Here is a 13,164-nt window from a genome sequence, read left to right on the forward strand (position 1 = left end):
TTGAGAGGATTGTTTTGTCTCTCCTACAACAAGCTGAGTTTTGAAACAAAATATTTGTCAATCCAGCTTTTGGGAGCATGTTTTAATTTAATTTTTTCCCCCTGATTAATTCTGAAAATCTTATAAAATTTGAGGGTTTTTAACAACAAATTAGAAGCTTTCTTGGAAATTTATTAGAAAGATATAGACAGGTTTTTCAATTGTTTATGGTTGGTTTTGGTTGCAAATCCATTCTTGCCATTTTCTAAGCTTTTACAGCTAATTAACACTGTAACCTGATAAAAGCTCCCAGTGTTAGAAAAGAACTGCCAGATCTGTAACAAATAAGAGCATCATAAAATGCATAATGTTAATGTTATTATATTTCTTGAGAGGGCTGAAAAATTAAAATGCTGCAAGAACACAGCTTGTGAAGATAGCTGGGAGCAGCAGGCAGTTAAGTAATATGTTCTGTGTGGGTGGGGAGGTTAAGTTGTGGTTTTGTTTTCTTTTGTTAGAGAGAAAATATTGATTCATCTGGAGAAAATGGAAATGACTGAGGAAGCTACCTCATAGGAGTGAAAAAATCAAATTAATGCATTCCCATGTGTGTTCCTTATCACTTCTGAAACAATTAAACACCATCTTTTCAGTTCTTGCTGCTGTGCTTCCTACTACCATAAAAGACAAGCAATGAATATTCATTTCTTCTGTCACCATAGGACTTGATTCTCATGGCTCTGCCTATTTGGAAAAGTACTTTGAAGACCAAGGTGCCTGCTACAACCCATCCCTAGATGGAGATCTGTGGCACTGTCAATTACTCCTGCTCCCCACATCCTCCATGAGGGTTTTACACAGACACCAAATGTGTGCTGTGAGTATCCAAACTGGCTGGGGGAAGCACTGTAATGTATTTTTAATGCTGCCGTTCCAGAGGAAGGAGGAAATCTGTCCTAAGCACAGGAATCCCAGAAAGAAAATAGATGTTTTTAATTCTTGGTCTGACAACATCTTGGATGCTTGCCTTGTGCTATTTCAGCTCCTTATGGAGGATGGAGGGCAGTGTTGTCCTTAGCCCAGATCAGAGGGTGATGCCCTGATCCCAGCAGTGTTATTTTCTGTTTAGAGTGATGGACTCAGGATTGAAAGGCAACACCATAGATCTTGTGGAAGAGACCACCTTCATAAAACATCCTCTAAGAGGCTTCTTGCTTCTCCTTTATTGCAGCTGCCTCTGCTGATTCTGTCCCCCTTAGTCTGCTGTTTTGGAGGTGGCCTGAGATGGCCTTTGTTGTGAATCCTGTGAGGACAGAGAAGAGTGAGGTGAGGAAAACTGATGAGGGGAGCAAAGAGCAGCCAGATCCAGGACTTTACTCCTTTAGACTGCCACAAAATCAAGAGGTATGCAATAACTTTCCTAGTGATATTTTTGGCTGTTAAACATCATGAGGGCATGGTTGTTTCGATAAAAGGTAAAAACTAATAAGAAAATGAGTTAATTTATTACCTAGGAAAGGAGGTTAAATATAAAGTGCTTTATTACTCCTAAAAGCTGCATTGCTTTAAGATATTTATAACTGGGAGCCAGAGAAATTGTTTCATGAAGAGCAAACCTACATGGTCACGAGTCCATGCAAAATGTATCAGCACAGCTTCTTTCTTTCTGTCTTTTACAGAGTAATGCAACATTTGAAAAATGTTGCCAGATCAACAAACCAAAACAAAAAATACAAAACCACACAAAAAATAACAAAGAGCAAATAAATAAACAATCCTAAAGCAAAAACAACAACAAACAAAACCCCGGGAACACAAACAGGAAAAAGAACAATCAAAAAACCAAGCCAAACCCAGAGTGACTGTGGTTGCAGAGAATGAAGCATTTGAAAGCTGCCTGCAGGGAATATGGTCTTGTTCCTGCCTTTGCCACACTGCTCCCATGGAGTAGTACTGAAAAGGCTCTGATCCATTAGGGCTGTAAATGTTCCATCAGCTTTGGACATCAGCACACAATTTTGTGAACCACTGAATGCTCCCAGTCACAGTTGTGATGGGTGTCGAGCTGTGGGTGTGACTCCCCTGGTAAACCAAGCAGTGCCAGGGTCCAGTTTCTATCTCTGAGTGCAGCTGACACAGCCTGTCAGTGTCTACAGCCATGAAATATCCCTGTCTCTGGAACAGGGTAGCTGCATCCAAACCAACCCTTGGAATGGCACCTGGCTGGTGCTGGATCCTGAGCCACATCAGGAATGCATTGGGAGAGTGTTGGTTGTTTCAAGCCAGAATAATTCCAGGCACCATCCTAAAACTGGAGAATATACATGATTTCATTCCAGTGCTTGGGAATGTTCCCTGGCAGTGTTTAATCTACTGACAGAGGTAGTTATAGGATGGGATTTGCCTAATCAAATGTAGATGCCAACATCTGGGACAGAGGTCTGGGTCTGCCCCAGACAATGTGTAGCTGATAATGAGAAACACTTGACCATATCTTGTGTCATCCTATGAAACTTGTCACTAAGTGAATGTCTAACCATAGCCATGAGAATTGCTTCATAAAAGCTGTATTAGATTACACCAGTATAGACAACACAGTAATAATATTCCAAAAGCAGGTATTGAGGACAGTGCTAGGAGCAAAAATCTGTGGCAGAAAAGTGATTCAGTCTTGAACTCATAAACAATCCATGAATGACCTTTTCCTATATTTTATTAAAATTCTATCCTCTTATGCTTCCTCAGCTTGTATCTTCTGAGGCTTTCACAGGTGTGACTAAGTCTGTGTATATCTGAATATATGGGGACCTGATTCTTTTTGCAGGTCCCTTGGCAGCAATGTAAGAGCAATAGTAACAGTTTGCATTTATACACTTCCTTCCACCTGATAGCCTCAAAGTGCTTTACAAATACTGATTGGTTATATTTCACATTATTCCTGTGGGATGACTATAAAATAGAAAAATAGAAGAATGGATTATGAATGACTGGAACTAAGTCATAGGCAAAGAGAAAAGAAAAACAGAGTGTTAGAAAAAGGAAAGTCTTTTATTTCTTTATAAAACCAGAAACTCAGTGATTTTGTCTCCACTTATACCAACTGGAAATTCAATTTTTATGCCCTAAATTCCTGGCAAAGCAAAAATTTAATTCAGGTCATATTTTGTCCTTAATGAAAACTCTGGATGCTCTTAACACTTGATGCAGAACATGCACTACAGAGAGTAAAGGTGATTCCCATGTGTGGTATCAGGTTTTTGTCGCACTGGACTAATTTAATGAATTTAAAAGCAAGAAAGGCTGAGTGAATGATACAGATTTCCCTATCAGTTTGGACTGTAAATTTATATAGGCCAAGTGATCCAAGGGGACGTGATCCAGTTTATCAGACTCAGTGTCAATTTCCTCCCAAAAAAGAGCTGAAATTCCCGACATGGTCAGTGGAGATAGTCAGGGTGCTCTGGAGGCTTCCAAGGAGAAATCTTGCCTGCCTAAATTCAATCACCTAAATTAGATAAAGTGGATTGTTACAAGGGTTTCAAGTCACCTCTCATCACTTCTTGTCTGGGACCTCGGGTCCTTACTGTAGGACTGCTGTGATAGGAGCCAAGACCACAGCTGTTGGTTAGAGAGACAACCCAGGAAAACTGGATCCCTCCTAAGGAAAAGATATGTCAGAACAATCAGAGCATCATTAAGACTGAAAAAACCACTGAGATCATTGAGTCCAGCTAATGGCAATTGCAACCAGCCTTCCAGAAACACGGGATAGCACCAGACCTAGCAACAGTCTAGAACACTTCTAAAAGCATCTTCTCTCCATCATAATTTCCCATCATGACAGATCCTCTTGCAGATTTGTGCATTACCCTCTTAATCTCCTATGATTTGCCTTATGAACATGATGTGAAGCCAATTTTTTAATCTAAATATTATGCAGCAAAAAGTCAAACATCAGGCTGAACTCTAAATAGATTATAGCTTTGTTATCACCTTAATTAGCTACCCTTGGAAAATCATCAAAAATTTAAATTGCATTTGTTTTATGAGATGTTTTCTGTAAAATTTTGGTGGCTAGTATTAATTAATTACATCTCCTCTTACTTGCTTATTCTTCATTAATTTTGCCTTCCCCTCCCACCGCCCCCCCCACGCCCCCCCAATCAGTTCAGTTATTGTTGCTTCTGTGGCTTTCCCAGGAGATATAATTTACTGTTTTTTATTGACACATATTATGGACAAGGCTTCCCACCCTATGGAACATCCCCTGGATTCTGCTTTTTTTTGGAAGACATTTCTCTAGAAGGTCTTGGGCACTCAAGATACTTTGGCCTGTATGTAAATCTTCCTGTGTTTTACAGAACCTCTCTTTTTTTTGTGATTGTGTTCTGAACACAATCAGGAGGGTAATTTCAGATGACTTTGGTAAGAGGAATGGGGGGAATACAGAGGAAAGGAGAGAGGTAGCAACTGCAGAATATAAAAGCCCCAGTCCTAAATGAACCTGTTAATCCTGAATTAGTACAGAGCAGGGAGATCAACACACAATTCTGACCTGACACAGACCTCACCTATTCCTTGAAAGTCTGACAGTTACTTCAGCCTCGCCCATTACAAAAATGCATCTCCCTCTGCTTTCCCCCCTCCTTCTCCACTTGCATTTAGTGGTTCTCTAAAACTGTCTCCTTTCAGCAATTTTTTCTGCCTTTGATGGATCCCCACCAAAGACCTCAGGTGTGTGATGGTTTAGATCATTCCATGAGGGAATGGACACTGTGGGATATCATATTAATTAACCTTTTTTTCTACTGGATCCTCTAGACTCTTCATCATATAAATATTTGATAACAGTTTTGCTTCTATTTTCAACCAGAGGGTGAGGTGTGATCAAATCAGTGGCTAAAAAAGTGATGCCAGGAATGTAAATTAAAGCAGAACAAAAGTAGAAGAGGTTCTGAGAACACTGATGAATTTAAATTGGATTCTCAGATAACAAATTGAAAATATCTTGGAATTTTTGTCTGATATCTGTGAACTCCTGGACTTCAGGTAAGGTCCCATAAGATAGGACAGAGCAAATAAAATGGAGTTTTTTAAAAAGAAAGAGGAGGAATATTAAGCCAATGGTCACTAACCAGTCAACCAGAGGTAATGAAACAATATCTGAAAGTGCATAGAAGGAAATGAGCAGAAATGTAGTTTTGTAAAGAAAAGTGTCAATTGCTTCTGCCTCAGGCTTCAATATAGCTAAAAGCAGTTGCTAACTATTAGACTGTAGGGTGTCTGCTAATATTATTTAATGCTATTTTATCACAAATAAAAAACTGGAAAAAGATGGTCATGCTAATTCTAAAGTAAGATGAATAGAAAACTACTTAGAAAATGACTTCCTGAAAGTAATTTTCCTGCATGGTTTCATTTTCCAAATGGATGTATTGTGGCAGATTTGTCAAGACTCTTTGGTCTAGTATCACCAAGTAGTTTGAGTTATAATTATGATCAAATAGGGAGAATGAGTTTTCATTTCATCACAACCTGAGCACATTTAAAAAAAAAAAAAAAAATAACCACAAACCAGGATATTTTCCAAAATATTCTACATCACATGGAATGTGTCTCTAAGTCATGTCACTTAATACTGCTGCTTACACCTTAAGGCCTGATTTGGTTTAACATCAGTGCTGCTGGAAATTATGAAGAGATGAGCCAGAAACAGACTTGATTTGGGCAAGTATGGTCCAGAGTTGAAAATTTAATTCTTAGTGAACAGCTCAAGGATAAGTTGCTGTTTGAAAGATCCTTTCTCAATGCTGTATTATGGTGTACTCTAAGCTTTGATTTCTATTTTTGGACTAAAAAGGTCACCTCTGTTTCATTTGTTGAAAGACCATTTCCATTGCTTCTTCATGGGAAGCCATAAGGAGACGAGCTAAGTCAGGGTTGGTGTAATGTGATTTCATCTTCTGCTCCCATCCCAAAGGGGGCATAAATCATCACAGCCTCTGCCCTTTCCCCAGGCTGCAGAGAACTCTGTCACTGCAGTCCTCTCTCTATGTCCCTTGCAAAATCATATCTGCATGATAGCAAGTTTCAGGAATCAGTGCCCACTTCCCTCATGTCATTTATCCAAGAAACAGCCTCAAAATCAGACAGAATTCATGGCAAGCAGGTTCTGTCATGAGATGTCATACCTGAACAAGCCGTGAATTGGGGCCTCAGTGAATAATTTTCCTTTGATGTTCTTTGCTGAGTTTAATTATTGGATTTTACTTCAATATTCTTCTATCATCAGCATGAAAATGATTGCCTGAGCAACTTATTACAGTGGAAACCTCATCATTTGCTATCAATGGCTTTTAATTAAATTGCAATAAAAGATAAACAAAACTTTTCAAAAGCAAATTTACCTCTGTTCAAATATTTCTGTTTCTATCTCCCACAAAGTTAAGTTGCCCTGCTGAATTGGTTATGAAACCCAGGAAGAACCTCTTTTATCTTTGCTGAGCTGATTTCAGTGACACACTCTCCCATGGGGAGGGATTATGAAGTAGAATTGCAGTAAACTAATTGCACAGAGCTCTGCTATAAGTCAACCTGATTGCCCTGTCTTTTTTGTGAATGGCTCTGTCTTGCCAAAAGGAGATGAATTAATTTGTCTTTGAGGAATGCCATGCCAAGATCATGAAGCACTTTGCATATTAGGACCAATTTAATGAACATGATGTGAACCTCGTAGAGTCATGGAATCATCACAGAACCACAGGATAGTTTTGGCTGGAAGTGACCTTAAAGATCATCCAGTTCCACTTTCCTGCCATGGGCAGGGACACCTTCCACTATCCCAGGCTGCTTCAAGCCCTGTCCAGCCTGGCCTTGAACAAACTCAGGGATGAGGCATCCCCAGCTTCCCTGGGCAGCCTGTGCCAGTGTCTCACCAGCAATATCACACTCCTTCCTCTTCCCAACCTCTGTGCCCAGAAGGTTTTAGAAACCTTCTATGACTTTCCTAATATTCCTTGTCTTGAGCTATGGATGCAAAACTCATCAGCTTTGGAGCAGATCATATTTCTCCAACCTTACCCTCCTCAGAGTTGAAAAAAAGTGAAAACATGGATGGTGAGTTTTTTTTCCTAAAGCACAGAGAAAGGAAAAAATACTTTTAACATACATACGTGTATATATATATATATATATATATATATATATATATATATATATGTGTGTGTGTGTGTGTGTGTGTGTGTGTGTGTGTGTGTGTGTGTGTGTATGTGTGTGTGTGTTTGTGTGTTCTTATGTTCACCTTCAGTGGTCGGCAGAATCTGGGACACACTTTTGGAAATATTGGATATTTCTTAAGTGTATGCATTTACATAACAAAATCTACAAAATAACAGAATATCCTTATTTGGGTTTTCTGGTTTTTCATGTCTGTTTTGCTTAAAAAAGTGTGAATGATAAATTTCTTATTTTCTAAAGATGTAATTAACTTCCCCTCCCCCTGCACAGTAGGTGCCAAATGACTTCCACATGGATCCAGGAATTTAATTAAAGTACAGAAGCCAAGGGTTTTAAAAATAATTTTTATTAGTTAAATAAAATTATCTTATATGTCCTAGATACATAAGCAGGTTTTGAGAGCTTTTAAATACATGATTTGCATCTGTGATGAAGCTAAACTTTAATATGTACAAATTAATTGATCAGATAGCTTTAGAACTCTTTAAGATTTTATCACAGCATCACCATAGTAAATGTCATCCTTCCAGACAGAAATAAAGAATTTCCCAACTTTTTGATTCCTAAATTCCAACTTCCTGCTACTTGCTCAGCGCTTTTCACAGTTTAAATGATGTCACATTTTTATACTTTGGTAAGAACCCTAAACTTCTTGAAATTAGTTTAAATTATTTATATAAATGGAAGTAATATCTCAGTCTTATTTTAAAATTAACAGAGGTGTCAGAATGTAAAATTAAATATTAAGGACTGTTAATATAGAAATAAAAACATAATTGAAAATCCCATCATTTCATCTGATATAATTAAATTTCATAATTTTATCATCTATTCGTTTTTCCTCTGATTTCAGTTTACAGAGTGTATTTTGTATTGCAATATTGAAATAATATGCAATAGGAAGTGATGAAATTCATTTATGGGGTAGGCTACAGCTCACATTGCTTTGGCTGTTAAAAACATGTGCCTAGTCTTATCAGTTTAGGTAGGTCCCTTAATAATCATCAAAAAGACATCTTCACCAGAGGGTTCATCTTAGAATTTTAACTCTTTAGATGGGGATGAAGCAGCCTATGGACATGACTGTCTACCTCAGGCACTATTGATGGCTCCTTGATGGTTTGTTTAGACCAGACCCCTGACCTTCAGATCAGAGAATCCCAGAATGGTTTGGGTTGGAAAGGACCTTAGAGTTCATCTCATTCCACCCCCTGCCCTGGACAGGGACACCTTCCACTATCCCAGGTTGCTCCAAGCCCCCCAGCCTGGCCTTGGACATTTCCAGGGATCCTGGGGCAGCCACAGCTTCTCTGGGCAGGCTGTGTAAGGGCCTCACCATCCTAAACAGTTAAATGTTTTTTCCTAAAATCTAATGTAAATCTGCCCTCTTAGTTTAGAACTGTTCCCTCTTGTCCTGTCACTTCCTGCCTGTGTAAAGGTGGTTGAGTCAGGTGAGATGACCTCACTCTCAGAGAGTGTGTCACCTGTGCTGCCACCATTCATCCAGGTTGTTCACCAAAGACATCACTCCCTGCAACTGGGAAGAACAACCCAATCAGAAAGGGCATGGAAGTATCCCTATGTGCAGAAAATGTGGAAAGTTTCAGTAAATCTGTCTCCTTTCTGTAACAACGTTAATTAACAAGGCTCTGTGGACAGATGCAATTAAGAGTCACAGCAAGCACAAAGAACTGCATCCATCTACCATGAGATAATCCTGAAACAGCCTTATCACAACACTCTGGCCTTTCCCTTGGTGCCCAGATCCATCTTCCCCCTGGAAATGCTGTTTTCAAATCCTGGCTGTTCAAGTCATTCCTAGGCAATACGTGTGCTGATGTCCAGACTGCTGTGCATGGAATATTAGGGCTTATGTCCAGATCACTCCTCTGTGGAGGGGATTTGTCTTGGATGTTTTTCTTTCAGCCATAAAGAAAGAAGGAGAGTGAAAGAATCTTAATGCAGTGCCATTCCCCCAAGAGAAGGTGGAGCAATCTCAGGAGAACCAGTGAAGGAAGAGAAAGGGGACAGAGTGAAATCTGAAGCTTGATATCATGTCCTTGCCATTCTCTGTGCAGGAAAGCTGCCAAGAGTTCCCTTAGTCATGCTGCTTTTTTTTCTGGAGGCCTTTTGACTTAGATGGTGAATGGAAAGCTGCACATAAAATAATGTTTGTGAGAACAAAGGTCACCCCAGCATTCTTCTTGTATGATGGCTTTTACTTCAGTGTCGTTTCCATTGGAAACACCCTTTTCACCCCATTTCAGGTACTCCTGCTTGCTTCCCTTTATACCCACTCTCCAGACCCACGCTGGCATGGCTTGCTCATGACACGACTACAGCAGCTCTGAGTTTTGTTATATGCAGCAGCAAATAAAGCACAACCAGCTCCTCTTCTTTTTTTGTTCAGCAACAGACTGTGCCATCTTTTGGGGCACAGATTTTCAACCAGTACTATACTTATTGATTAATACTAATCAAAATTAATAGTAATGTAGTGTGGCAGCAGCTCTCTGGCCACAGAGAGCAGGCACAGACTTTCCCAGCCATTTTCCCAGGGAAGGCTGTGAGAAAATCAGAGAAAAGAATGAGAAACAATTCTTATCTCCACTTGTTGCACCTGCTGTTGTACACATGTGGAATGTGTCATGGAGATTCATTTACCAAAGGGTAATTTCTTAATTGGACACTGGATGGTGTTTGGATTGATTAGGCCAAAGCTGTTTTGGACTGGCTGGAAGGGTTACTGAGTTTATTAATAAGTATAGTATAATATAGTATAAGATGATATAATAAAGCAATTGATCATCTGAGGGAGCAGATGTCAAAAAAATTCTTTACTGTGAGTGTGGTGAGGCCCTGGCACAGGGTTATGGATGGCCCATCCCTGGAAGTGTTCAAGGCCAGGTTGGATGGTGTTTGGAGCAATCTGGGATAGTGGATGGTGTCCCTGCCTCCAGGGGATTTGTAACTTTAAGGTCTCTTCCAGCTCAAACCATTTTGTGATTTCTGTGATAAAAGATGTCTTTGGATTTACGCTACCCACATCTACTTGCAATATGGACATAAATGGAAATACCTCTAGAAACTTGGAATGATCACACCCACATAAATACGCCCTGTTTGACTCTGCCCATGACTCCCACTGAACCCCTCTAAAGACCATGTAATGCTCATCTCTGCCAAGCTGATTCAGATGCCCACAGTGTGACACAGGGACAAACATTTCCTCCTTGTTTTTCCTCTATGTGCTCCCCTCCACTGGAATGGAGATTAACAGGACTAAAAGTTTTAACAGAAGCAAGAGCTACAAGGCTAAAACACAAACACCTCCTGGAAGAGGTGGGGGGGATTCCTGTCTGACTGAAGCTCAGTCAGTGAACCAGAGCAAGGCAGATGTTCAAAAAAGTGTATGTTGAAGTAAACTAATGCTTTACTGGAGCCTTCAGGCTGAATGAGCATGTGATTGGCCTGCAGGACACCTCATTCCTTACTTTTCTTTATTCATTTACCATAACAAAAATAAAGAAATCAAAACAGGAGGGTCTGACAGGATAATAGGCTTGTGATGTTCTGAAAATAAACATCTACCTCCATTTGACATTTATTATCCATAAACTGCTTGGCTTCTTTTTGGCAGTTTTATTGTGCCAGGAGACCATTATCCTGTCACAGCACTGTATTGCAGTGACATTATCCCTTAGGCAAATTTTGGTACTGAATTTACAGTTCTGTGGGTATTTCCAGCCTCACACCACTGAAGGCTCCAAGCAAAGTAGGGCAGGTCTTAGAACACACAGGGGATGGGGCTGCATCAAAGTTAATGGATGGATCTGAGTGGGTAAAGAAGAGGGAAAAGTCCTGTCAGGTGGATGGACAGGAGACCTATTTCCTTCTTTTCTCTAGAGCAAAGGGCCTCCCTACATGCATGAAGGGCGTGGAGCAAGACATCATTGCAGAATTTCAGCCTCTCCATGGATGCTAATAATTCATCTGCTGTGCTAGGAACAAATAAGAGAACAACCTGGTAGTACCAGGCTATATGGGGAATTATCACCCTAACCACGTGCCCAGTAATGAATTTTTTTAATGGAATGTAAAAAAAATGCTGTTAATTGGCATCAATTTAGTTCTGCATGAAGATACAAGATTCTGAGATTGGCCAGATGTGGTTCCTGACAAAACTGACTCAGTGCAACAGGAAAATTATGCTCATTCTTGCCATAATGTTTTGTCGTGTTTCCAATACCAAAAAAAAAAATTAAAAAAAAAAAATTAAAACTCTATAGCAAGCATTTCTTAAATTGTGGATCTAGTGAAAAGTCCCTGTCTTTGGTTTGATAATGCCTCAAGAAATATGTGCTTCCTGAGATTTTCCAGTATCTCAAGGCTGTATAGTTTTAGAAGAGTTGATAATTTCTCTATGCAGAGACCCCTGTAGTTCATCCCTCTTGTTAGCCTAACTGATGATTTCTCATGTTGTAATAAACAGGACCATTTGAAAAGCAAAGATCATAGCCTTTTGTAGCCAATTAATGAAATTTACAGACTCGGTTCCCAGGATAGAAAGCTGATAAATTTTCAAGTGCTGAGAGTATGTGGCAGCATTTTGACCATCTAGCTCAATTTCATGTATAAAATGCACAGTGGTGTCTATACAGAAATTCCTTCTTTATTCATCATCTTACATCAACCTTTGCAGAGCTGCTCCTTCTCCAGTTTGACCACTTTCATTTATGTTTTGCCTTCAGCCTAAGTTTCCTGCTTCTGTTACCCCTCATAGAGGCTTCCTGTGAGCCTTGAGCTAGCCTAGCTCTACCTTGGCTCTACCTTTAGGATTTTGATGTTCATTAGAAGCAGAGGCAATACTTTTAGTTTTAACAAGAAGACTTCACTTCCCACTGAGGGACTGAATTTCTAGTGTAAGATGTGCAGCCCTGGTAAGGAGGCTGTGAATATTAATTTGGCAGCTTTACAGTCTCTCCTCTTTAGGATTTCATGCTGCTTCCTGCTTGCAGAGATGCTGATCTTGCCATGTTGCCTCCATAATTTCTACTTCCCAGTCCCTCAGGGTATTTGACAACTTCCAAATTGCTTAACTGTACCTTCAGGAGGAGAAAGTTTGGCACTAAGTGCATTGTGGTCCTGCCTGGCTCTGGCAGGTGTGCACAGCTCCTGGTGGATATCAGACAACACTTATGTATAGCCACCAAAAGAGACATAAATATCTGTCCTGTTTTCCAATGGCAAGGTAAGCATTTATCAAATTTACATTGTTTCCTTATCTCCAGTTCTAAATGCATAGCTTTTTTACACTACATCCCTGTCATTTTCTAGCTTGTGAATGCTAGACTCCTGGAATTGCCTTTCTCACAGTAGCCTTTACTTATAAAAATGTTATTTTTTTTCTAGCTGTAATGTCCTATTTTTAATAGCTTTCCTATTTTTAAAACAGCAATGATTCTATTTTCAACCATCTTCCCTTCTGAAGCACACTAACGATTCATGCCTAAGTAGGAGTCAGACATCAAAAAAAAGTCTCATGCCAAGAGAGGTAAATGCTTTAAGACATTTTTTATGCAGAAGGCATGATGTTACATGGTGATTGTGCTGCTCAAGGCTGGTATAAACATTCATGTGTGTTTCCTCCATAGAAATTTCAAGCATCTTATTGATCCCAAAGTTTCATTGCCATTAGTTTTCTGACTTTTTCTTTCCTAGACAGAAATTTTTCTCTTGGCTATTACCCCATCACCGTCCTCTGTCTGACAAGAAGCTCCTGGAGTCAAGAGGATGTCTGTAATGATTAGGGATCAATTTGAATGACACGCCAGCCTGCCACAAAAGTTTGCAAAAACCCTCCTGTTACAAGAGTCTTTTATTTGAAAGAGAGTTTGGAGGTCTAAGCTTAATTATTTTTATTTTCTGGGCCCCTTCAGTGATCAGTGA

This window comes from Lonchura striata, chromosome 3 (genome assembly GCF_050655825.1).
Source record: "Lonchura striata isolate lonStrDom1 chromosome 3, ASM5065582v1, whole genome shotgun sequence".
NCBI classification, from domain to species: Eukaryota; Metazoa; Chordata; class Aves; order Passeriformes; family Estrildidae; genus Lonchura; species Lonchura striata.